Source organism: Podarcis erhardii (assembly GCF_964252035.2).
Source record: "Podarcis erhardii genome assembly, chromosome: 12".
Classification (NCBI taxonomy): Eukaryota; Metazoa; Chordata; class Lepidosauria; order Squamata; family Lacertidae; genus Podarcis; species Podarcis erhardii.
The window spans coordinates 25,180,186-25,206,226 of record NC_138513.1 but is presented as its reverse complement, the minus strand read 5'-3'; the positions used below and the strand labels follow the sequence as shown (position 1 = coordinate 25,206,226).

Below are 26,041 nucleotides of genomic sequence, written 5' to 3'. Positions count from 1 at the left end.
CATAATACAGAACCCTTAGGTTATCATCTGAATTGGGTGTTTGTCAAGTCCTTGACCTCACGTTGCCTATGAAAGGTAGATTGAAATCCTTTGGGTAGGGATTAATGCTGGGTGCTCTCTGTTCTGTGCTGATTCTGGCACAGCATCCATGCTAAATAAAGGTTGTCATATAGTCTGTATTAGCAAAATTTATAAATACATTTGTTATTTGTAAAGGTTTTCCTCTTTTTTTCCCCTTCTCACTTAGGTTCAGGAAAAAAACATGCTTGCCACAATAACATCTGAAAGGGGAAGCAAATCAACACCTGGACCCACAAGAAGAAGAAAATTATTTTATTCGGGTCATGAAAGATGAGGTGAAGTACAGTCCTCATACCAAGACAATTCATTCACAGCACCACAGCTCAACTGTTACTTCCAAAAATTTCACAGTGGCTCAGTATAATATTAATCATTGTTTCTAGGAATCAGAAACCGATGCTACAGACTGAGCCTGTACATTCAAAGGACCTGGGGAATTGGGAAGGTGTCATCATTGGAGTTTTGAGTTGCCATCCCCTCCTGTTATCTTAAGGACAAAAGAACATATGATTCAGGCCATCTAGGGATGAGGGAGAAATTCCATTCAGTTCACATTTAAAGATAAACCTACCTAATTTGCACTTCCCCAAAGAATATGTGAACCGAAACATAGCCAGCCTTCAAACCACAGCCCTTCTTTGAATTTTGCAGTGCAGTTCTCCAGCCAAATAAGGCACAGAAAAATGCATATCCTGGTGCAAAGTTTGCCTTAAAATGCATATATTATTTTTGTAAAATAACACACACAAATATTATGGGAAATTGCATATAAAAATTAATTTTCATGAGAACTTTAAAAAAGACAGGTCAGAAACTTGCTGTCCCCTCTTGCACCTCCCCACAATAAGCATGCAGAGACACACTGCCTATAATGCGTTGGTGGTGGTGGTGGTGTTTTATATCACACCCATCTGGCTGGGTTGTCCCAGTCACTCTGGATAGCTTCCAACACATATAAACATAATAAAGCATAAGGCATTAAAAACTCCCCAATACATCATAGTAAAACAGTAACGGTAAAGGACCCCTAGACGGTTAAGTCCAGTCAAAGGCGACTATGGGGTTGTGGCACTCATCTCGATTCAGTCTGAGGGAGCCGGCATTTGTCCACAGACAGCTTTCCAGGTCATGTGGCCAGCATGACTAAACTGCTTCTGGCACAACAGAACACCGTGATGGAAACCAGAGCGCACAGAAACCCCGTTTTCCTTCTGGCCGCAGTGGTACCTATTTATCTACTTGCACTGGCATGCTTTCGAACTGCAAGAGCTGAGACAGAGCAACGGGAGCTCACCCCATCACGGGGATTCAAACTACCATCCTTCCAATCAGCAAGCCCAAGAGGCTCAGTGGTTTAGACCACAGCGCCTCCTGCGTCATAGTCATCATTACTAGTAGAAATTGATCAGAACATCAGAAGAGCCGTGCTGGATCCGAACACAGCTCCTTCTAGTCTAGCACGTTGATCTGGCAGTGGGTCACCAGATGCCCTTGGGAAGCCCACAAGCAAAGCCTGAGCACCATAGCTGTCAACTTACAGATTTGAAAATAAGGGACCAGCAGCCTTGAAAATAAGGGACCAGCAGCCAAAATAAGGGACCTGCAGCCTCACCTGTTCCAGGCACTCCAGTCTTCCTGTTCTCCTGCAGTCTGGTCAAACTCATGCTGGTAGCTTCGAGAACACTGTCCAACCAACTTTGTAACCAGAGGTTCAACTGAATAGAATCTGAATCACATGCACCACAAGCCCTATGCAGCCTCAACTTAAGATGGCTCCCCGGCCTGGCTTTGCACTGCAAAGTTTGCAGCAGCACGTGCAACAAAATGGCGTCCAGCATTCAAAAACCTCCTCAGCTTGCATTAACTAGCCACACACAAGGCATGCAAGCTCCACCCCCAGTCGTTCTTAGACTTCTTATTGGGTGAGCAACACAGCCAAGCAACACAGTTGGAGCCTCCCTCCTCCCTGGCCAGCAGGGAGAGGAGCTGCTTCCTTTGAAATTTAAGGGACATCATTTAAGGGACATTTAAGGGACATCTATCAATAAGGGACAGCAGCGGGACATGGCGCTGGAATAAGGGACTGTCCCTTCAAATAAGGGACACTTGACAGCTATGCTGAGCACAATGGTACTTACTTGCCACTCTAACCAACTTCTCTCCACTAAAAGAAAAGGGGGGGGGACCTGAAGAGTCCTACTCTATGCAAATGCCAAGGCATTTTGGAAGCAGACAAGGAGCTCTTTCCCTTTTCTAGCATCCCCCAGTTTTTTAGCTGGCTGCTTCATTGAGAACTGCTTTACATCAGATTCCTCTTTCCCAAAGGGATACTCTGCTGTGTGGCCTCCCTTAAAATCTGTAATCTTTAAAATAAAATAAAGAAACACCTACAACCGTCCTAACTAAATATCCTTCCCAGTTGCTGAAGAGCGCAGGAAGATGGGAAGAGACAAATCTGGGTATGTTTGCCCCTGGGATGATTTAGCCAATTTCCTCTTCTTTTGAATTGCAGGGAAGATAAATACCGCCTAGCATTTGATAGCTGGTTTGTATCTGTGTTTGAGATCAGCACAGTGAGCGAGGAGAGAGGCTGTAATGAAATGCACTGATGGTGCACCAGTTAATGAAGCAGCAATGAAGATGTCACGGAGAGAGGGGGGAAGACTTAGAATATAATTCTTAAGCGGCATATTGGGAGCAAGAGCAAATTAGGAGGAAGGTGGCTTAAAAAGGGGAGAAAATGTGCCAATCTTGCGTGAATTTGTCAGCAGAATATGAACCTGGGCAGTTAACTAGCCTCTGTTCCCTATCCCATTCCCAGCAATTGTAAGGGGGGGGGGACCAGGGATTTCTGCTAGCCAGTGAATTCTGTCCCTCCCCCCCCCCGCCCCCAGCACATATTTGGTCTTTTGTCTTCAATCTCATTTCTAAGCCATCTGTTTGAATGTGTTGTGCACCGCAGGATTAAGCAACAAAGTCTCCTCTGTTCTAGGATGGAGTCCTAGCAAGCTAATTTTAACACTGGCTCATTTTACGCTTTGTGCAAACAAGCTCCCAGTTATAAGATGAAGATTTTGAAAATGCTGTGACTGCAACTACACTTTCTGGTGGTATGCAGTGGATCCCGCTGCAAAAAAAGCAGACCTCTTTCTCTTGCAACATTCAGGAATGTCAAAAGTGTGATGGGTTAGGGTTATATTGTTTTTAATTTGGATTGTGCCATCACTAGAGGAAAGGTTAGTGAGAGGGGGAATAGGGGGTCCATGTCTCTTCAGAGGCAGTTTTAGGGTAGCTTGACCAGTTCAGTTGCATTGGGTGCTGTGCTGCGGGGGGGGGGGTCAAAAATGCTGTAGAACAGAGGGAGAGAAGCGGGGGACACGCCAAATTTTAGCATCACACAGGGCACTGCTGAAATTGAAGAGCCCCAAGTCAGTCACTAGTCTCTCTTTATTTTTCTTCTTATATTTCATAAAGTGGCATTTTAAAAAATGACTCTGCTGGTGAGTTTGCACCATGCTGACCTCACCACCGCCTCTTTCCTCCTTCTCTGCCTTCAAGTGAGCACCAGCAGGGAAACTGGTGAGTGGCAGAGCTCCACCACATCCTCTGCTACTGCTTGGACTGTGATAATGCCTCTAACCTTTGCATAACTGCAGTGTAGCCTAGTATACCAACATAAGAATCATGTCCATTACACTTGCCATGTACACCTCTGGACTTGTCCACCACTACTACTACTACTTCTTCTTCTTCTTCTTCTTCTTCTTCTTCTTCTTCTTCTTCTTCTTTTCCAGCTTAGATCAGGCGGTACCCCCTCCCTGCTGGATTTCAAGTGCTCGACAAGAGACTTTTCTATTTCAGCAGACATTCACTAAGCCTGTCTACGGAATGCTGTTTTCACCTGTGCTTTTTATTTTATTTTTTTAAACGTCATATCATTTTGATGGCTGGATCATTGTGTTGATCATTGTGTAAACCACTTTGCAACCATCTTGTGGTGGGGAAAAAATGGCCTATACATATTGGGGGGAGGGAGACCCAAACAATTTCTGGTAATAACTGATTGCAAGGGCATTGTGATTTGCCCATGATACAGCAGGCTGCATGTGAGTCCCCCCTGAAGGCTGCCATTATTCACCGCATGAGCCTCTATGAATGATTCAGGATCAGGGTGGCAGCCAGTTTCAAAAGCGTTTCCGAAAATAATTACTGAAACCAAGGTGATCTAGCAGCTCTTTCACTTGGTGACCCATCTTTCGTCAATAATGAAATATCGCTGCTCGATAGTCTGTTTTTCTGACCAGTGTTTCGACTGAGGCATAATTTGCCCAAGGGCATATTAAGAAGACAGAGTATATTTTCATGATTAGGGAATTGATCTGTCTGCCTCGTTTCCTTCAGCTTGAAGAGAACACCCCTGTCACCTGCTTTTAAAGGCTGGGGACATTTCTGCAGTGACACTTGACTTCATTAGATGTGTTTTTCATGAGTATTAGTCTCTTCCCAGAGACCCCTGAGGGGGGAAGCTCAGTCATTCATTTATGTCAAAGCCCATGAGGTGTTTTATACTCAAAGACATCCGTCATGTATACGAACTAGTGCCTACTAAAACTTCACAGGCTGAAAATTAGATTGGTTTGAAGGAAATCCAGAATGGCCCAGAATGCGTCTTGATTTCCTGCAGCCTTTCCAGGTTACTATAGAGCTGTATCATTACCGCATTGGTTTGAGTCAGAATCCAAAAAGAAGAGAGCTGTCTCTTGCCAGCACATGCAGAGGAGCTTTTGTCTTCTTACATCAGAACAGAAGCTCCTCTGGCTAGATTGTTACATGACAAAGGTGTACTGAAGGATGGTGGGGAACTGGCAGACAAAAGCCAAATGAATGCTTCCCACTGCTCTTCACAGCAGATGATTCTGGAACAAGATCTGCATCTAAAACATTGTTTCAAGGAGTGCATTTTAAAAGCTCAAAACAAATAGGATCTGCAGCATAATGTTAGAGCATGAAGTGCTGTTGCTCACGCCATTTCATCCCCTGCTCCAGTTTTTTTTATAAAAATAATTCCCCGCTCCCAAACAGCATTCTGTTTGCAATGAACATTTTCAGATCTCATTAAGCTGTTTCTTGGAGATCCTTCTTCCCCGTCTGGTTAGAATTTTTCTCCCCAAAAAGTAAAGTAAAGTAAAGTAAAGTAAAGTAAAGTAAAGTAAAGTAAAGTAAAGTAAAGTAAAGTAAAGTAAAGTAAAGTAAAGTAAAGTAAAGTAAAGTAGATTTTATTGTGCAGTCATACCTTGGAAGTTGAATGGAGTCCGTTCAACTTCCAAAACGTTCAGAAACCAAAGTGTGGCTTCTGATTGGCTGCAGGAAGCTCCTGCAGCCAATCGGAAGCTGCGGAAGCCCTGTCAGATGCTCAGCTTCCAAAAATAGTTCGCAAACCGGAGCAGTCACTTCTGGGTTTGCGGTGTTTGGGAACCAAATGTTTGAGAACTAAGCTGTTCGAAAATCAAGGTATGACTGTACTAGCCAAAAACCATGACAAAACCGTACAGATATGATTAAAAGAAAACACACAAACACATAACCTCTGTATAAGCCATCAGAACCATATATTGCAAGGGAGACTAAATGGGGCACCCCCACGACTACATACAGTACAATGTATTTCTATCTGGACCTCCAAATCTCCCTTACAATTCACTGGAATTTTCTGCCCTCTTCCTGACCTTTCTTGCCACCGGCACAAAGAGGACCACATTATGGTTTGTTGCACTTCTGCAAACCTTCATTCCCCCCCCCCAAGGCTGCTGACTCCTCCCTCTTGTGCTGCTGTTTTAGCTGCGGAAGGAACAGTCCCAAACACTGAACATAGAGACAATGATGATAAGCACAAATTTGACAAATATTAAAGCACCAGGATACACAGAAGTCACTCCCAGATTTCCTAAAGAACTGAAATTGTTGAAGTGCTAAAATCCACCACAGAACCATACAGGAGGTCTGGAAGTCATATAGCAAATGGTAATGCATCACGTAATTGACTACGATGGGATGTACATCCCCATACTCGGGCCTCCTGATGTTTTGGGACTACAACTCCCATCATCCCTAGCTAACAGGACCAGTGGTCAGGGATGATGGGAATTGTAGTCCCAAAACATCTGGAGGGCCAAGTTTGGGCATGCAGATCAGGAGGTCTTTTAAAAGAATTTGAAAAATCCCTAGAAGATAGGTTTATCCTCGGCCCTGTATACCTGACGAAGCATCTCCACCCCAGTCATCCAACCCAGACACTGAGATCCAGCTCCTAGGGCTGTCTAGCGGCTCCTTCAATGCAAGAAGTCAGGTTACAAGGAACCAGGCAGAAGGCCTTCTCAATAGTCATACCCTCCATGTAGAACGCCTTCCCATCAGATATCAAGGAGATAAATAACTATACAACCTTCAGAAGACATCTGAAGGTAGTTTTTAATGTTTAATGTTTTCTTATATTTTTGTATGTGCAAGAATCCTCCCCGAGTGGTTGGGGCAAACCAGTCAGATGGGGGGTTTACAAATCTTCTGCAGGCCCCATTTGTCCACATCTATCTATCCATGACAAGATAAACAGGGACTCTGCATTCCTATGCTGCATATATACTTTTAATCAGTTATCCTACTGGGCGAAGACCTTCATAGGAACCAACTCATAGGAGCCGAAGTCCCTTCACCCCCCATAAAATATTTGAGGCGGCCAGCTCCCACCCCCATGTTGATGGGCATTGCCATTCAAATTGTGTGTGTGCATCGCACCACGTGATCAATTATGTGGGGCGGGACTTATCTGGCCCCTCCTCCCAATATTTTATTCAAGTTGGCACCCCCAATTAGCTTTATGTGATGTGGCACATGATGTGGGCATGTCCAGGGATATATTCTTTTTTGGTCTAAAGCTATTATCCATGTCAGTTTTGCATTTGTGAAATCATTAATATTTGCAGCTGTTCTTGTACTTTTAAATTATATTCCTGTAGTGTGATGATTAACAGCAGGACAACGAAAGTGGATTTTGCATGCATTTATGGTTGCTAAGAGACTTTGGGCCTGGAACGAACCATGCCCATCATCTATTACACAATGGTCTGAGGACCTCATAGTCCTGGCTACATTTGAACATATTTCAAACACATTAAATTTGTGTGGATACCTATCTGGACATTTAGAGGGCTTGTATTAATTAATCTATTGCTTTTTTGTAATTGTTTTTATTAAAGATTTTATTGGGTTACAAAAGGACATGCATCGTTTCTATTTTCAGGTCATAAAAGTCTTTTCTACAGATCAGCTATATTTGATGTGAGGCTTTAATGTTGTATACAGGGCTTATATTAATTTATAGGTTTAATTTAAGATTTGTGTGCTGGTGCTCATTATGTTCCTATTGTGGACTGATGTTGGATTTTCTTATTATTATCACAGTACTATTATTTATAACTATTTTTCTATTATATTATTGTCTTTAATTCTTTTCTCTTCTCTCTTTTCCCCTCTTCATTAAACTATTATGTGTATACAGTGGTACCTTGGTTCCCAAACGGCTTAGTTGTCGAACAAATCGGCTCCCGAATGCCGCAAACATGGAAGTAAGTGTTCTGGATTGCAAACGTTTTTCAGAAGCTGAACACCCAAAGTGGCTTCCACAGCTTCTGATTGAGTGCAGGAAGGTCCTGCAGCCAATCGAAAGCTGCACCTTGGTTTTCGAATGGTTTTGGGAGTCAAATGGACTCCCGAAATGGATTAAGTTCAAGAACCAAGGTACCACAAGAGAGAGAGAGAGAGAGACAATGCAGGATTAGATGGTCTTTTGTTTGATCTAAGAAGGCAGTGGGACGCGGGTGGCGCTGTGGGTTAAACCACAAAGCCTAGGACTTGCCAATCAGAAGGTCAGTGGTTCGAATCCCCGCGACGGGGTGAGCTCCCGTTGCTCAGTCCCTGCTCCTGCCAACCTAGCAGTTCGAAAACACGTCAAAGTGCAAGTAGATAAATAGGTACCGCTCCAGCGGGAAGGTAAACAGCGTTTCCATGCGCTGCTCTGGTTCACCAGAAGCGGCTTAGTCATGCTGGCCACATGACCCGGAAGCTGTACGCCGGCTCCCTCGGCCAGTAAAGCGAGATGAGCGCCGCAACCCCAGAGTCGGTCATGACTGGACCTAATGGTCAGGGGTCCCTTTACCTTTACCTTTAAGAAGGCAGTCCTTCTAGGGTCACCAGCATAGAACCCACAGGCATGCAGGTGATCATAGATTTCTTTCCTTGTGCCCACTGAGTCCCCTCTCTGACCCTTCTCTGCACTGAAATTAGTCTTGTTGTAGCGAATATAAGAGTCTGCAATCTGTGCTTAGGGTGGGTGGGTGGGTGGGTGGGTGGGTGCGCCTGTTGCTCAACACAGTTTTCCTGGTTTGCAAATAGGCCCACAAACCCAATAAGGTTGGTGTGGGAACTGTGTTGCAGTTCTTCTGAAAACTCCTTTCTTATTTTATTTCTTCTTTTTCTGTTAGTCGAGTCTATTATAATAGCTTGTCAGATAACAGAGTTACAGCATGCCTGATATGTCAAAGCATCTCACTTTACTTTCAACTTAGCGCACATTACACCATTAGGGTACCAGATAGGATGTGATCCAAATACTAAATGAGTTACGAGACTCAGAAGAGATATCCCAGAAGTGCTTTCTTGCAATGTTTAGCCTTCGAATTCTGGCAAGTGCACAGTCAGAACATGCCATAAATGGCAGCGATGCAAGCAAATTTATAAAGATTTGGAGGAGGATTGAAATGTTAACTGTATGAAATATCCGATTAACTCTTGCCCTCTGCTTCACATTTTTAGAATGAATTTAAACTAAACTCCTGAAGCCCAGTGCCAATGTCGTCATTACACATCCCACCCCACCACCCCCCGCCTTTGGTAGATGATTATGACTTTTGAAAAAAATCACATTCTGCAGGGGATTAAAGTTTCCTGGAATAAATTAGAGTGGGTTAAAAATGTCCAACAGTGTTTTAAGGCCTCTGCATAATATAGGCATCACAGAGTTCTCTTCGCAATGAAATGAAACTCTAGCTAGGTAAATAACATTTGTCAAGGAACTGGTGTCCTGATTCTACACTCCTGTAAGCCCTCTTTTATTAATATTGCCTGTGCCATTTCCCGCGTATGTGCAGAAAAGAATATTAAATAATTCTAGAATTTGCCTGAAAGGCCACTGAGCAACATTTTAATCAAAATCTGCCCTGCGTTCCACTTTACATATGCCACTGGTTTAAGATGCCCTTTTTCATATGAGCCGCAACCTATGTTATAGTATAGACCTAGTCAAAAATAGTCATTCTGCTCAGAGTAAGAGACAACACACTGATGTTTTCTTTTAAAATATATGCTAAATTGTGACTACAAGATTATGAGTGATGGGTTTTAGGTTTGGTTTCATTGCAACAAGAACACATAAGGCCCAAGGATGCCAAATTGAGGCAAAATGAAACCAGAAATTCATGTGCTGTGGTTTAAGAGACCAGCTTTTATTTGTTTCTTTGAAGATTTATACTCAGTTTTTACTTATTAAATAAACTTCCGGGCTGTACTTAGACCCAAAGGAATGCATCGCATGATGGTTCCAGAGAGGGAGAGGGTTTGCTCTTATTCACCTCTTTGGTTTTAATTAATTTTTCTACTGACATTTTTATTTCATAAAATTTAGAGACTGCTTGATTGTAAAAATAAATAAAATCTCAAAGTGGTTTACAAAGAGCTAAAACCATATTATCGGGGGAAATTGCAATACATTGAAACATACAATAAGTTAAAATACTGAAACAGATTAAAATTTACACCAGCTTTTGTAAGCATCTGGGTGGGCTGGACTGAGCAAGAATAGGAGGAGATGGATAAGGAAAAGAAGGCAACAAAATGCACACTGTTTGGCTGACTATATAAAACTCATCTGTTCACCCAAGCTTTTCATGGCATGTGATCCAGCTGCGCTGAGGCATTATGAACACAGTAACATAGGAAACTGCCTTTTACAGAGTTAATCCATTGGTCCATCTAGCTCAGCATTGTCAACACTGATGCACTGATTTGTGATGTATTTTGTGCTTGTTTTATGAACGTAATTTCATTTGTCGATTTTATCTATTCACCGCTTTGGCAATTACACACACACACACACACAACACACAGGTACAGCAACATATCACTTGAAGTAATCAAAGTGTTTTGGGTTTGTTTTGCAACAATTTTGTCAGATGGTCTACCATGATCTTAGATTACTGAGGGCTCAAATAGTGATTTGCCTAAGGCTGTTCACTGGGTTCGTGAAGCTAAACTGAGATGTGAAATGGAGGCTTTCAGCTTAGAGCTCAAGTTCTTAACCAGGAAAGGCAAGGCATGCAAATCAATCAGTACCGTATTTTTTTCGTGTATAAGACAAGGTGACTGGCTCGCCTCCTGCAGCCCCCTGCCAACTCGACCACCAGACTGAGAGCACCCGCTGCTGAGAGCTACCTCAGCTATCTCTACTTGCACTTTTTCTCTCCCCCTCAAACCCCCATGCCGTCCCCGTGCTCTGCCTCAGCATCCTGCTTAGGAGCCTCCTGCCCATTGCTTACATGGAAAGGTGGCAGCAGCAGCCACTGAGGGGGGACAGCTTCTGCACCTTTCTGCCCCCACCACCTATTGTCCGGATTTTCACTTCTATTTTAGGATTTTGTTTGCTTCATTTTGGATTTTTTAAAAAATAGGGGTCATCCCATACATGAGGGCGTCTTATACATGGAAAAATACAGTAACCAGGGCCAGATTTAGGTTTGATGAGGCCCTAAGCTACTGAAGGCAATGGGGCCCTATATGTCCAGCTGTCCTTTGTCAACAACAAATTGTTGCTGTTTTTTGTTTTGAATATATGCTATATGGTAATTAAGAACAGATTAAGTTTGAGAACCAAGGTACCACTGTATATAGAAATGAGCAAACCAGTGATATTTTAGGGAGCAGGCTAGCAGGCGGGGCCCATTACTTACATCACAGGAGCCTACACAACACAAAACACTGTTGCTGTATATAGGTTTTATTTTGTTTTTTATCTTATATTTTGGAAGTGTACATCCAGTTGTTTTTTTCTTTAATTTTTTTGGGGGGGGCCAAGAGAGTAGGGCCCTAAGCTATAGCTTGTTTAGCTTATACGTAAATCCGGCACTGACTGTAACCATGGATGAGCAAGCAGGTATAAGTGCCAGTTATTATACTATACTTACTCCTACTGACTGAAATTTCTGAGATAGGCTTTCTTTCCTATACATCAGGGATGAGGAAACTTTTTGACATGGTGTGCTGAGATCCTTATTGCTACAAGCACCATGGGCCAAATTTGACAGGTGGGAGGGCCCACTGATCTGTCAATCACCTGATGTCATGATGACATCATTATGATGCCAGGTGACAACAGTACCTTTAAAGAGTGTTTCTAAGCAGTTTCTATTGAATAGGTTCCAAGTGGTTTCTACTGAATGTGCTCTATTTCAATAGAAACATCTTGGAAATGCACTTCAAAGTGAAGGACATGCATTTACCTTCTATGAACTGATTTTAAATAATGGGTATAATTAGATGGTGGTCCATGGAACCTGAATCTCATTTGGTTCTGGTTATTGTACAGAATCCTAGATCTCTTGTTCCTTTGCTTCCCTTTTTTTTTCTTTTTTTTTCTTTTTCGGAAAAACTTTTAAAAGTGACATTGCTTACAAGATGGCTAGGGGCATTGACCCCAGCCAGTCCACCATTTCAGTGATGAAATGGTGACTGATATCAGTGAGCATATGCAAAATGTATGCAGATCTGGGTCATGTGGCTGTGCCTTGAGGAAAGAAAGAAAGAAAGAAAGAAAGAAAGAAAGAAAGAAAGGAAGGAAGGAAGGAAGGAAGGAAGGAAGGAAGGAAGGAAGGAAGGAAGGAAGTTTGGTTGGTTTCAGGTGCCAAATTCTGCATCAATAAATCCATCACACTTGCACACTAAACACTTGAGTAAAACCCGGATGCACCCAGATCCTGCTTACGTTCAACGTAAGAAGGACATCGCAGTTCTGTGCCAGCTGCTTTTACACAACATGCAATATTCTTTTTACAGCAGTACCTTACCTAATTAACAGTGAGAATTAATAGTCATCAGAATTAATCAAATTCAGTATGAAAGTGCTTGGCTCAGGAGAGCTCTGGTTCAATTGCTAGTGCCATCAGTGAGATCATTAATTTAAACTAGATGAATAGAAGGGCCTTGGGGCATTGACACAGGAGTTGAGGGAGTCTGTTCAAATATTCAGATCCATTTTGGGCTGCATGCAGAGTTGTCAAGTTCTATCTGCAAAAGTCCGTAGATGCTGATTTGCAGTGTTAGGACTGGGAATCCCCACTTCCTCTGGAAATATTAAACAGCCCAGATGCACACCCTTTATCTTGAGGCTAGTGGTTCTGCCTGATGCTATAACACCTAAAGGTCTTTCAACCAGTTCCCCACAGTTCATCCTGTGCAATCCAGAAGACACAGTGCAACAGAGTTCAGTTAGGGACGGAGGAAGAATTCAATTCCATTCATATTCAAAGGCAAGCCTACCTAATTGGCACTTTCTAAAACAAGACACAAACTGAAACACACACATCCTTCCACATTTGCACTTCTCCAAATTTTGCAATGAGGTTCTCCAGCCAAGTAATGTGTACAGAGAAACATATACTAGGTTAATCTGTGAGAAAAAAATATGTTTATTAGTGAAAATAGCATGCAAGAAAAAATGAACATATTAGGGGAAATTGCACACCAAATGTGTTTCTTAGGAGAAATTCACATGAAAGTGCTGATGAACTATTATGAGGACTTCTTAAAAATGCAAACTGATGTTGAAATGTGGAGAAGTGACCTGAAGAGTGGAGAATGACAAATTTGCCATATCTCACCTGCTGCTGTTGTTGGAATCCATTTGTCTTGAGAGAAAATGGAGTGCGCCTCTGAGTGAAGTGTTAGCAGGACCACACTGACCTCCTTGGGGTGCAAGCCTAGGCAGTGTGTATAGAGGTCCTGGGCTGTCCAGTTGACAAGACCCCACTCTCAGCCTCGCTGAGGAAAGCTAAGCAATACATCTGGCACCAAGATGCTGCATAGACAGGTGATTTTCGAAAACTGGTACTTTATTGTAGTGATCTGTGCTTCACTCATCATTCTGCTCCTACCACCCACATTCAAGTTACCAGCCCTCAGTGATTAGTATGTGTCTCCATCAAGAGCAAAAGCAAACTGTAATGCAAATAGGAAGAAGAGCCAAGATGTGAGTTCCTGGCTCAGCAACATAAATTTACATGCCTCAAATGAGCCAGGGTGACCTTTTCTGGAAAGGGGAGGGAACATTGCTGCAAACAGCAAGAAACCCCCACACCAGGTGACATCGCTGGTGCATGGGCCCTTTGATCCTCAAGATGTTGCTGGACTCCAATTCCCATCATCCCTGGACAGTGCCCATGCTTGCTGGGGCTGATGGGGCTTGTAGTTCAGTAACATTGGGGGTGGGGGAAAGGTTCCCCATACCTGTCATGCAGGATTGTGGTTCAAAAAAAGTATATTTGCTCTCATTCTCAGTATAGCATTTAATATCACTATGTAGAATAGTCCCACCTCAGTATCAAACCACCTCTTGAATGTTAGTTATCTGAACATAGTTCATTTTTGAGTCGTTCTGGATATAGACCTGTTTCGAGCTTCATTCTGGTTCAGAGTCTTCATGACAATAGGCTCACTTTTTCCTAGCCAGCACACATCTCTGTGTGTGGGTGTATCTCACAAGCAAGTTTATGCTCAGTGGCCATGCAACAACATGAATAAGAAAATTAACCTTCACCAACCAACTTAATTTGTTTGGCTGTACCAAATACTGATAGAAAAGATAACTAAGAGAGGAAGTCATAAAACCGCGTTATAATGCAATAGAGAATAGTGCTCTGCAGTAATGTACTTGCTAATAACTTCCAATATGTTCATACATTTAACAACATTAAAATGTAAATGTTAAACAATTTGTGAGAGGAAAGCTGTTTTTCATCGCTCTTGGAAATGCATTCTGCTGGCCCTGTTCTCTTTTCATCAACTAGGGTAAATCCATCCATCCATCTATTTATCTATATGTCTAAAATACCCCCTTGGTTTTCATCTTGCCTATAAAGAAAGTAAAGAATCGTGAAAAAATGCAATTAACAATCAAACTTTACTATCCCCTTCACAGTCTTTCTGGGCTTCAGTTACACCCAATCTAACCCAATTAATCTTTCATGTTGAAAGGATAATATATAATAGATAATGACTGGAATTCATAGCATGGTTACACACAGCAAAAGCCTACCGAAATCAATGGGGCTTACGCTCATGCATGTGTGTTGGAGGGAACATTCTCCCTCCCAAACCATACATCTCTATAAAACCTTCAAAACTGAATAATTAATTACCAACCACACAGTTTATCCTCTGAATTTGCAAGTAGGATAAATCAGTCCAGATTCAGAGAAGAGAAGAAGATGATGCCTCACACTGGCCCAACATTATCAGCAGTGTTTGGGGAAAAAAATCTAAATAAAACTATGCTACTATAGTAAGAAAACTCTTGATTCTTAAAGTCTGAGGCCATTGGGGGCATCAGAAAAGAGGGGATCATTTCAGCCCACATTCCAGTTGTCCCCTTCAATGGCATCCATTTGCTTACCATTGAAGGCTGTGGGGAAAATAAAACGTATTGACAGGGGTCAGTGAATGCAAAATTTGTCCCTGGATGTTTCCTTATAGGGCTTCAGTGGGTTGGGGTTTACAAATGCATCTCTCTTAACAGGGGCAAAGAACACTAGCGGATGAAGGGTTGTGCACAAAATATTTAAAATATATAAATAAATGTTGTGGCTTTTATAGAATCATAGTACTGTAGAGTTGGAAGGGACCCCAATGGTCATCTTGTTGTTGTTTAGTCGTTTAGTCATGTCCGACTCTTCGTGACCCCATGGACCAGAGCACATCAGGCACTCCTGTCTTCCACTGCCTCCCACAGTTTGGTCAAACTCGAGAACACTGTCCAACCATCTCATCCTCTGTCGTCCCTTTCTCCTTGTGCCCTCCATCTTTCCCAACATCAGGGTCTTTTCCAGGGAGTCTTCTCTTCTCCTGAGGTGGCCAAAGTATTGGAGCCTCAGCTTCAGGATCTGTCCTTCCAGTGTCATCTTAGGTTGCATTGTATCAGATTATTTTAATGTGGGGGGGGGTTAGTCTTCTTAGCATAAATTGTAAGCAACCAGACAATTGTAAATGAGGTTTTGTGTTGTTGTTGTTTTTAAAAAAAGGCAGCCAACATGGTGGTCCCTCCTGATGTTTTTAGACTCCAACTCCCATCACCATTGTCCTTGCTAGCTGGGGCTGATAGGAACTGGAGTCCCACAACACCCAGCTGAGGAAAGCTGGGCAAGATACTTCTCCAAACATCAAGTTTTGTAATGCATCTCCAGGACAATGTTTAAAATCAGGCATGTGCTTGTGGGTGGATAGAAATGGCTGTGCCACGACTGCATTTTACCTGTGAATTTGCTGCCTAAGATTACATTTCTGCAATGTCACCCAAAGAACCTTTATGGTGTAATTATGGCTAAGATTGCAGCACTGGTCACGAGAGGGGAGGCACTGCTATTTGGAGCACTGCCTCATTAGGAAAGATTTGTAAATGCAGCTCCTTGATTTCAGTGGAGTGAATTCAGCTACGGAGTGCTAAAACAAAAAAGCAGAAATTCAGCAAATGGGCTCAGAATCTCTAGCCAATACCCATTGATACTGAAATATATTGTTATTACCTCCCTAATTCCCACTAGCACAAGAATTGTTCGTTCTAGGATTCTCAATCTGTTATAAGGAATTTAAAAGCTAATGAAAGAAAGACTGAGCTTCTCTTACTGTTGACAGGGAAAGACAAAAATGCCCAATAACCTGATCTTATGAGCTATTAAGCTGAAGTACAGATTCAGAGGACACAGTATATGAATACACTTTCCTCTAATCAAGTTAAAGAAAATATATAATGGCCCATACTGAGACAAGGCAACATTAAACTACGGTATATACACCACAGTGGTAGTGATGAAAAAACAGACTTGTAAATTGGCATGAATAAAACAATAAAGAAAGGAATAGTCAATGTGGTGCCGTCTAGATGATGTTGGACTGTAGTGCTGGCCATGAGTCATACTGACTGGGGCTGATGGGCACATCTGGAGGGTGTCATGTTGGACAAGCCTGCCCTACCTCCATTGTCAGAGGCAGTATGCTTTTTATTGCCATTTGCTGGGAATCACAAGCGGGGAGAGTGCTGTTGCTCTCAAGTCCTGCTTTGGGCTTCCCATGGGCAACCAGTTGGTTGACCACTGTGCACACAGGCTGCTGGACTAGGTAGGGCATTGGCCTGAGCCCAGCAGGCTCTTCTTATGTTCTTACAGTCATTTTTAAGTGCAGCTCTGGTCTTCAGGACCAGAGATACGCTATTCAAGTATGGCCCCTGAGGCAGTCTGGAGGTTTCCATAGAAATCATAGAATTGTAGAGTTGGAAGGATCATCTAGTCGAACTCTCTGCAATGCAGGAATATGCACCTGTCCCAGATGGGGATCAAACCTGAAACCTTGACGTTATCAGCACCATGCTCTAACCAGCTGAGCCACCCAGGCCATGCTGCTTCTGTACTTGTAAAAGCTATTTATTGCCTTTCTAAAAGTTCAAAACTGGTCACCTAGCTACCAGCTACCTGCGACCTGGAGTGACTGCTGTGCAGAGCTTCTTGGTGCCACATGCTTTGAATACAAGACTGTAAGTCCCCCTGAGAGTCTGTAAATCTCAAGAATTGCAGGTAAAAACATGACTATCCCCAGTGCCCCTCCTTTGTTTTCCCTAATCACAATACTTTTTTCTTTTCCTATCTGGTTTTCAATGTATACTAACTCAAGCAATCACTGGGCACAATTGAAGGGAACAGTGTCTTATAGTCATTGAAATCTGAATTAACTTACCACTATGGAGGCAATTAATGGTGAATATGCTTGAATGGGTTATATGGGCATAGTGATGTTACAAGAACATAAAACGAGCCTGCTGGATCAGGCCAATGGCCTATCTAGTCCAGCATCCTGTTCTCACAGTGGCCATGTCTGTAGGAAACCAAGACTGTCACATACTGGTGGGTATTATTTTATTGCAGGGATGAGGAACAGATGACCCTTCACATGTTGTTGGACTTCAGCTCCCATCCACACTAACTAGTATTGCCAATGGTCAGGGTTGGTGGGACTGGGAAATCTAGAGGGCCATTGGTGAGCTACTCCTGTGGTAGAGCAATAATATGGTACAGCCCACATATTTTCCATGGGTCATGGCAATAGGAAAGTAATAAGGGGAACAAGTGTCCAAAGAATAAAACAAACTGCCCAGGAGCCAGTTTCTGCATGGAAATCTCCAAAGCTCCCAATCATAAGAACACTTGGCATTTAGAAACTTGTATTCAATTCATCAAGTTCATGATGAAACTTAAAATAGTCATAAAAATTCTGCTTTGATCAACCGTGCAGGGAATAGTTCCAGTATTAAAAATAGAAAGTATGAATCATACAAGTTGGGCATTCAAATGGAGTGAGGCTGTTAATGCAAACCCTGCAAAGTCATCCCTCCCCCAACCAAAAAAATAAAATAAAAAATTAGGTAAATTGAATAAGGTATAAGGAAAAATGAGACATGACAGGAGAAGGCTGTAAAGCTTCTCAGCACAAGTCTAACATTGGCAAAGTCGTGTTTTTTAAAAAAGGAAAGGGTTATAGTTTTTTGTAGACCTGCATGACACCTTCTGGAAAGGAAGCTTTTTTTATTCGTGAAAGGAACAGATGTTTTGGCAGATAGCATAGAAAGAATCCCGTCAGAGACTATAAACTAAGCTTGAAGGGAATAAAAAAAGAAAGTGGAGAAAAATGTGAGGTATAAAACAAAAGCACTAAAATGATACAGATAAGGCCAAAATGGGGGAGGGGGCACATTGTTTTTTAGAAGTACTCAATAGAGGAAGGAAGGAAGGAAGGAAGGAAGGAAGGAAGGAAGGAAGGAAGGAAGGAAGGAAGGGAAAGTTTTATATGGAAGGAGAAATATTTTAAGATTTACCTCATCACATTTCATGGCAAGGTAAGGTTAGAAGATTCATTTGACGACTGCAGATGCAGTCGAAACAGGGGAAGTGAAATTTTCATTTCTAAAGTATCATTTGAGAAGAACCACTAATATGTAGCCAATATTAAAGAACAGCTAGTTTTTTAATATTTGTTCATCAAAAAGAAGAGGTTGTATCTAGCATACATTTAAAACACTATTGTACAACTTTAAGCAGTCATAGAATCCTGGCACTTTCCCTCTCATGCTCTCCAGAGACTATTATTTGCAGACATACTGCCTCTGATACTGGTATATAACCATCATGACTATTAGCCATTGATAGTCTTATCCTTCATGAATTTGGGTACCCCCATCTTAAAGCCATCCATGCTGGTAGCCATCACTGCATCTTGTAGAAATGAATTCCATAGTGGGAACTGTGTGCTGTGTGAGGAAGTATGCTGTGTGAAGGAGAACATGGGTGGGTAAGTAGGCATGCTCTTCTTCTTTCTATGCATAAATACCAGATCAAGGAAAGGTATTGTCTAACATACCCCAAAGTGGATAATGGCTATGCCCATAATATTGACCAGTGCCAGTGATCTGACTGCATAGTACAGCAAAATCTCTTCACCACAAAAAAATTTACCTTTTTTCTTTTTTTTCTTTTTTTAAATAATATTTATTAAAGTTTTAAAAGTTACAGAAAGGAAAGAAAAAGAATTAAACATAACAAAACCATACAATACAATACAAAGACAAAAATACTACATATACATATATACACATATATAAACAATTAAAAGAAGAAGAAGAAAGAAAAGAAAAAACACATCCAATACTTTCAATGTTATTAACTTTCATTTACTTGTTTCAGCAACCTCCTCACACCTCCCTTTTTTGTATTCTAGTTCGATTAGCTATTTCAACAAATCCTTTCCATCCTTCCCAATTTTTATCCTGATACAATGTACCTTTACCTTCCCTCCTTTCATCCATTAACAATCTATTTTTACTTAGTCTTTTATAATACTTCTGCTAAAGCCACATAACTTCACACCACATGGAAATTTAAATGAGATTTGTAGAAGAAGCTGATTCTATTTTGGAAACAAGTCCCTCCCCTCAAATTTGTGTGAAGACTTCTGTTTTGGTGGTCGAACCCACTGGAAGTCTCTTGCTAAGAGACAAAAAAAATCAGAGCTTACATAGAAGAAGAAAAGAATTGGGAACCCAAAGCTCAAACCTTTAATAATCTCAGCTTTTAATTTTTAAAATAGGTCACTCATATAGGAGAAAAAAGAGGTCTTGGGAAACATATGCCTTACATACACACATATACACACAAATGAAATAAAGCCTGTCCCCATTTATTTTGTGTGGATGTTAGATTATTACTTCCCATGTCATTTCAAAGCTTTGTTCTCGTCTAATCTGAATACATGAAATCACAACAGTCAAGATTCCTCAGCCTTGACAGCTGGTGAGATCAATTTTGTCATACTTCTTTGCAAATCAAGACTCATTTCCTAAATACGCAATGTAAACACACACCCACATGAACCCTGTAATGCCTCATATGTAAAGTCACTAGAGAGGAGATGGGCAGTAACCCAAGACAGGATGCGAAGCCACTGGAGGAGAAGGGGGCAGAGACTGGAGAAGAAACTGCAAGTGGAGGGGTGGGGGTATGTATGAACAATGTCTTAGTGCAGTGTTTCCATATGTTAACTGTATTTTTGTAATATTTGTTGTTCTTTACAGCGGTACCTCTACTTACTTTCACCTCTGGTTACGTATCCTTCGGGATACATATGTGGCAAACCCAGAAGTATTTTTCCAGGTTTCGCCACGCGTGCATGCACAGAAGCGGTCCCTCCGGTTGCGGAAACCTCGGGATCCAACTGGAGCCCCGGAACAGATGATGATAATGATAATGATAATAATGACAATGATAATGATAATGATACCTTTATTGTCACTACACCATCTGTGTGCAGTGAAACTGGAGTCCGCAACCGGAGGTACCACTGTATTTCTGTACACCACTTAGAGATGGGTTTTGTATATTAAGCAGTATATAAATTATTCAGCATTGCAAATCACATTCTCACTTGCACATGTTTGTTTTTCAGCTTGCGAGGGGCACTGTTTACAAGAAAAGTGATGTGGCAGAGGGGCAGAGCAAGTCAGGCCCCTCCCCCCGCCATGAGATTCACTCACACAAGTAAACTCAGGGCTCAACCACACTTTTGTTAGACATCTATTTTGATTGTTTTTTTTGTATCTGGGTCTGGGAGCTTATCTTGTTGTTCTGCAGCAGTGTCTTACAAAAATCTGATCTTGCCCATCAAGATGTGTGCCACCTTGCCCCATGATTGAGGTGGGGCTGGGGCTATGCACTGTCAGCAAGCCATGTGCGCACGCCCCACAGCATGCTGACCTCACTCACACACACTGTGGGGCATGCTGACATGTTGTGTGGATACGGCTTGTGCACATGATACGGCATGGCACACACAGCCAGTGGGGAATTGGGGGGGGCAGCCCTTTCATAGGAAAGATTGGGGGCCTGGCCCATCATCCCCTTACTCAGTGCCTATGCCCACCAAATTGGATCTTATCAGATGAGAGGGAAATCTAAAGGGAGTTTCAATTCTTGGACTGAGAAGAATTAATTGGTACACAATATGATCAAAATACAGGTCAAGAGGAAGTGTAGATGAGCTCAACATGTCCAAATTGGGCTGTTGTTACATGAACATCCTGTGTTAAAATAAATAAATATCAAGATCCCTAGATATGACTTCTCTCACAGCCTTACTACATTTACTTACTCAGGACTCTTTTCCCTATATAACTGATTATCTATATAAGTAATTTGGGGGCTGATTATATAAGCTACCTCCCTCAACTATGCTGGCCTTCTATTTCTTATTCTTGGTTTATCATTTAAATGCCAGCCAAGGCAGCACAGAATGTTATAACACAAGTACCGGTACTTGTGTATTTGGAATAAAGTAAAAAATCTAATTAAGTGATCACCTAATAATAAGCATGTTGTTATGAACTGAGGCCCTCAATTATTTGGTTTCCCCCCTTCCTCACTAGACGCCCAACATACCGTAAATCTATACAAGATTAAGAAATAGGATAGAAAAGTCTCCGAAACTACTTATTGCTATCTGCAGATAAATGCTTGAGTTTCTTTGCCAATATCACATCATTGAGAAAGGGTCATTTTTCACTTGGACAGAGTAACAGGAAAGCTGAAAAACACATTTAAGAAGGAGACTAAGAGGAAAAATTACATTTAGAAAAGTGTAGAGCGGAGGTTGGGGGAGCCACTTGCAAATAAACAACACCATAACACTAGACAAGGAAACAACAAGGATGTTCTGGTTAGCAAATTGCCTGTACAAAGTAGTACGCATTCTGGCATTCCATATTTCTCATCAGTGCCTTTATGTCAGCTTTTTTTTTGTTGACAAATCTAAACAAGGCCTTCCCACCCGCTAGCTGTGCAAATTGATATCTGCAAATTAAATGGTATTCTTTCTTCTTTGTACATCAGCCAACACCTACAATATTATTTCTGGCATGAAAACATTGCTGGTTATGCTGATGATAGAGCAAGAGTCAAAGCAGAATGCATCTTGTCATGTTACGCATATTATTAACTCCTTGGTATTGAATGGTGAATACTTTTCCATTGTTGTTTTGGTCAACAGACACAGATATTCAAGACAAAGGCCATGTGAGTTCTAGATCTAAAGCAGCCTGTGCCAACCTGGTGCCCTCTAACTGTTTTGGACTACAATCCCTATAAGTGCCACCCAGCCAAAACATCTGAAGGCGGCCAATTTGGTGGTGGCTGATCTAGAATTCCAGCTATAGCATTGCTTTTAAACTCATAGAAGTGGTCAAATTACCCTAGCATGAGGTTTCCCCCCTCCCATGGGGCAATGTATCCTGACAAGTGGTAAAAAGAATTTGTCACATGCTGAAGTGTGCATGATGGGCTGGTCATCTGAATAGGCTCTCTGACAACACCCAGCCTGATTTCTTTTCTTTTCTTTTAGAGGTGAAATTCAAAGAATATGCTTCTAGGGACACAAAATTGCAAAAAGCACGTACGGACTGCTAAAGTAGAGAAGGTACCCTGACTTTTGGAAGATCTGAAAATTATAAAACAATGGGAAACATTATTCATTAAGGAGTGAAGCTCACACTGCTATGGGTGGACCAAATAGACACGGACTATTTCTCAGCCAATTCATCTACCTCAAAATTGTCTGGTTTTGTTTTGGCAATATTTCAGAGTGGAGTAAACTTCGAGCAGGGGAGAGTGGAGGCCATCTTCTTTTACCCAGGAAACTCTGTTCTGAGGGGCTTTTTCCTTGTCATCATTTCTCTGCTCCCAATCACACGCACACATATCCTTGTTGTTTTTCACTCACCCCTGATTTCCAAAGGTGGGTTTGCCCTTGAAGATATGCATTTGGAGTGCCATGAACAAAAGGAGAGGGAAGAAGGGAATTTGGAGAAGTGGCCAGTGAATTAAGGAATACCACCTCCACACACATTCACTTCTTTTCCATTGTAAACCACCCACTCCAATTCAGTTTTTCCTTAAAAATCCAGTGCTGGGGCACTGTTACAAGTGCAAACAGTGCATTTGGCTACTGAGTGGGAAAAGGTTTGATGACTTCCATATATCACTGGATGTAGTCTAACAAATATATGGGAGGTTGCAGATTCTACACACACCCCAACCTGGATATAATAGATTCCCACCCACTCTGGAAGCTCATTTCATAGTCTATCTCACCAGGTTCTTCTGAGGTACAATAGGATGCATTGGGGGACCACCTTATTTGCCATGATGAGCTCCTTGGAAGAATAGTGAGCCATAAATGCAGGGCCAGCCCACCCATGAGGCAAGGTGAGAAGACTGCCTCAGGTAGCAGGATTCACAGGGGCAGCAGATCCTGCTGTAGGTCTTTATTCCCCCTTGTTCCTGATATGGATCTTCACTCACCCCTTCTTCCCTGTTGGAAATGGGGGGTGCTATTTTGTGGTTTGCCTCAGGTGCCAAAATGTATTGGGCCAGCCCTGTATAAATTAGCAGAGCAGCCCTAAGTGGGGTTGCAAGGGGGGAGGAGCAACATGGCAGATCTACCACCACTTCCCAAACCCTGCTGGCTTGTGTCAAAAGCAGTGCAGAATGTTCTGTCATTTTTCACTAGGTCAACTCAAGACTGGCATAACTGAGAGACTCAGTGGCTGGGCTAGGGTCTTGTTTGGTCCCTTATTCATATCTTGTCTTCTGCATAGTTCCTTCAGCATATTTATATAGCATGGGATCTTCCTCTTGCTTGTTGGGGTTGCTGTTGTTCTGGCACTTTCTGATTCCAGACAGTCCTCCCAAAATCTCAGGTAAGGATGGGGAAGAACATTTGATTTAGTTTTCATTTAAAGGTGAACCTACCAATTTCACACTTTCCAAAGCATCACACAAACTGTAACCCCACCATCCTTCAAAAATTCACACTTCTCTGAAGTTTGCAATGCAGTTCTCCAGCCTAGTAATGTGTATAAAAATGCATATATTGGAATAAAATGTCCATTAAAATGCATATCTTAGTGAAAATAGCATATAAAAATGCATCTTATCTGGGAAACTTACTTTGCAAAAATGTTTATAATAGGAAAAACTGCATACAAACATGTGTATTTTGGGAGAAATTTGCATTAAAATGCTGGTGAATATTCACGAGCATTTTTGAAAAAAAATGGAAGCTAATGTAGAAATGTAGAGAACTGAATTTAAGATTGGCAAAATGAGAAGCCAAAATTGAGAAAGTCACCCATTCCAAATCTAAAATAACACTACGGTTGTTTAGTGACAAAAAGTTTGCTCTATTTGGGTATCAGTTTTGTTTCCAGTATATAGTGTTTTGTTTGCTTTGTAAGAATTATTGAACTATGTATATTTTATAAGGATGCCCTCCTCTGCAATTAAGTTTAATATAGTGTATGTTTAAAAGTGACATAGACAAATGCCTAGTTTCTCAAGTTGAAGGGTTTGGTGTTTTTTTACGGTATAAATGCAACAGTTGAATAATGTCCTCTGACTGGTATTCAATACTTGTGTTGATGTCTTTCCCCGACTGTATGCTCCCTTTATTGCTGTTAAGCATTCTGAGGAGAGATGAGGGCTACACAAAGCTCCAGCTTCTCCTCAAGATCCTAATTAGTGTTTTTCAGGCAGTTTAGCCAGTAAGGCATTACTCAGATTTGAAGAACTAGAAGAAGAAGAATTCATTGCTTCTACAGTAGCTGTAAATTAACTGGATAAGTAATTTGCTCGTCTAAATTTCTGAGATTGTACAAAGCATCTGTGGGTTAAAATGTTCTCTTGCTCGCTCACTCTCCCAGGCCTCACTCTTTGATTTATTACCATTCGTCTGCAGATCAGAACATGTGCTCATTCATCACATGTTACTAGAGCAAATGTGCACAATACCTTGGCTGATTTTTATTCTTTTTGCACAATTTCCCTAATCAGTTTCCTGGGAGTAGAGCCATATGAAGACACAGAATTTGCCCCCAACAAGGATTCCACTATAATGACTTCCTCCACTCTCTGCCCTAAAACTTAGCCCAAGTTTTGCAATGTATGCATTTGCCCAAATACAAGCCATCTGCCCACCTCAAATCTTTTTGTGTTCAGAAAAATTCCCTACACATGGTTTTATAAGATGGCATAGCTCTGAACTGAGGAAGAGGAGTGGGAAGCCATGTTTGTACAGCAAAAGAGGTCATAAGCAGCCAATAATATTTAAAATCACTGCTGTCCAAGGATGCATGATAGCATATGTCCATCAGGCTGACCTGCTTAAGTTGTCATATTTATGCATGTGTATATACTGCATATATTCATCAGGAAAAGGACTAGTCCATTGATCTCATTGGTAGAGCATCTGTTTTGCATGCAGAAGGTCCCAGGTTCAATCCCTGCTACCTCCAAGTAAGCCTGGGAGAAACTCCTGCCTGGCAACCCTGGAGAGCCGCTGCCAGTCTGTGTAGACAATGCTAAGCTAGATGGGTCATTGGTTTGACTCAGTCAAAGCAGGCTTCCTGTGCATGAGAGGGGCAAGGCGTCCGCCAAGGTGTCTGGTGGGAATGGGGATCACTGAGGAGGTTGGGTGTATCTGCAGAGCGGTGGGTAGGTGTTGGTGGGGGGGCTGGTTTTAAGTGTGTTGAGGGGCCGGGTCGTGTCCCAATTTGCATCACTGGGATGTTGGCGGGTATGTGATTGATTGCTCTTCAAATGGTAGTAAATAATAATAAATGCCTTCCTTCAAGCACTGGTTTGAAACTCATCCTTAGTTTCTCTTTACATTCTTCTAATAAAATCTGTGGTTGTATGCTTTGCTGGGAGATTTTTGTGACTACATTGCTGCCTGTTACTGTGTAGCCTGGGTTTGAGCCATTGTGAATTCCTGAATTATCTGACCAGGGTGGGGTGGTTCTTCTTAAAATCAGATTACCACAACAGCAGCAGCACAGATTTTTGTGTTAAAAGATTTACCCTTTAAAGACTATGTGCACAGAGTTCTATGTTAATTATGCCTGTGTCTTCCACACAACCAGCTTTTAATTTGCTTTCTTCTACCAATTATAATATTAAAGAAATCTCCCTTTATGAATCCATGCTGACCTTAATTA

The 26,041-nt window shown here is 41.8% G+C and overlaps 1 protein-coding gene across 4 annotated transcripts in view; it reads right to left on the bottom strand.

Annotated features, from left to right (window-relative positions):
- NXPH1 (neurexophilin 1) overlaps positions 1-26,041 on the bottom strand; it is a 174,210-nt gene that overhangs the window by 6,545 nt on the left and 141,624 nt on the right. The window lies entirely within an intron of this gene.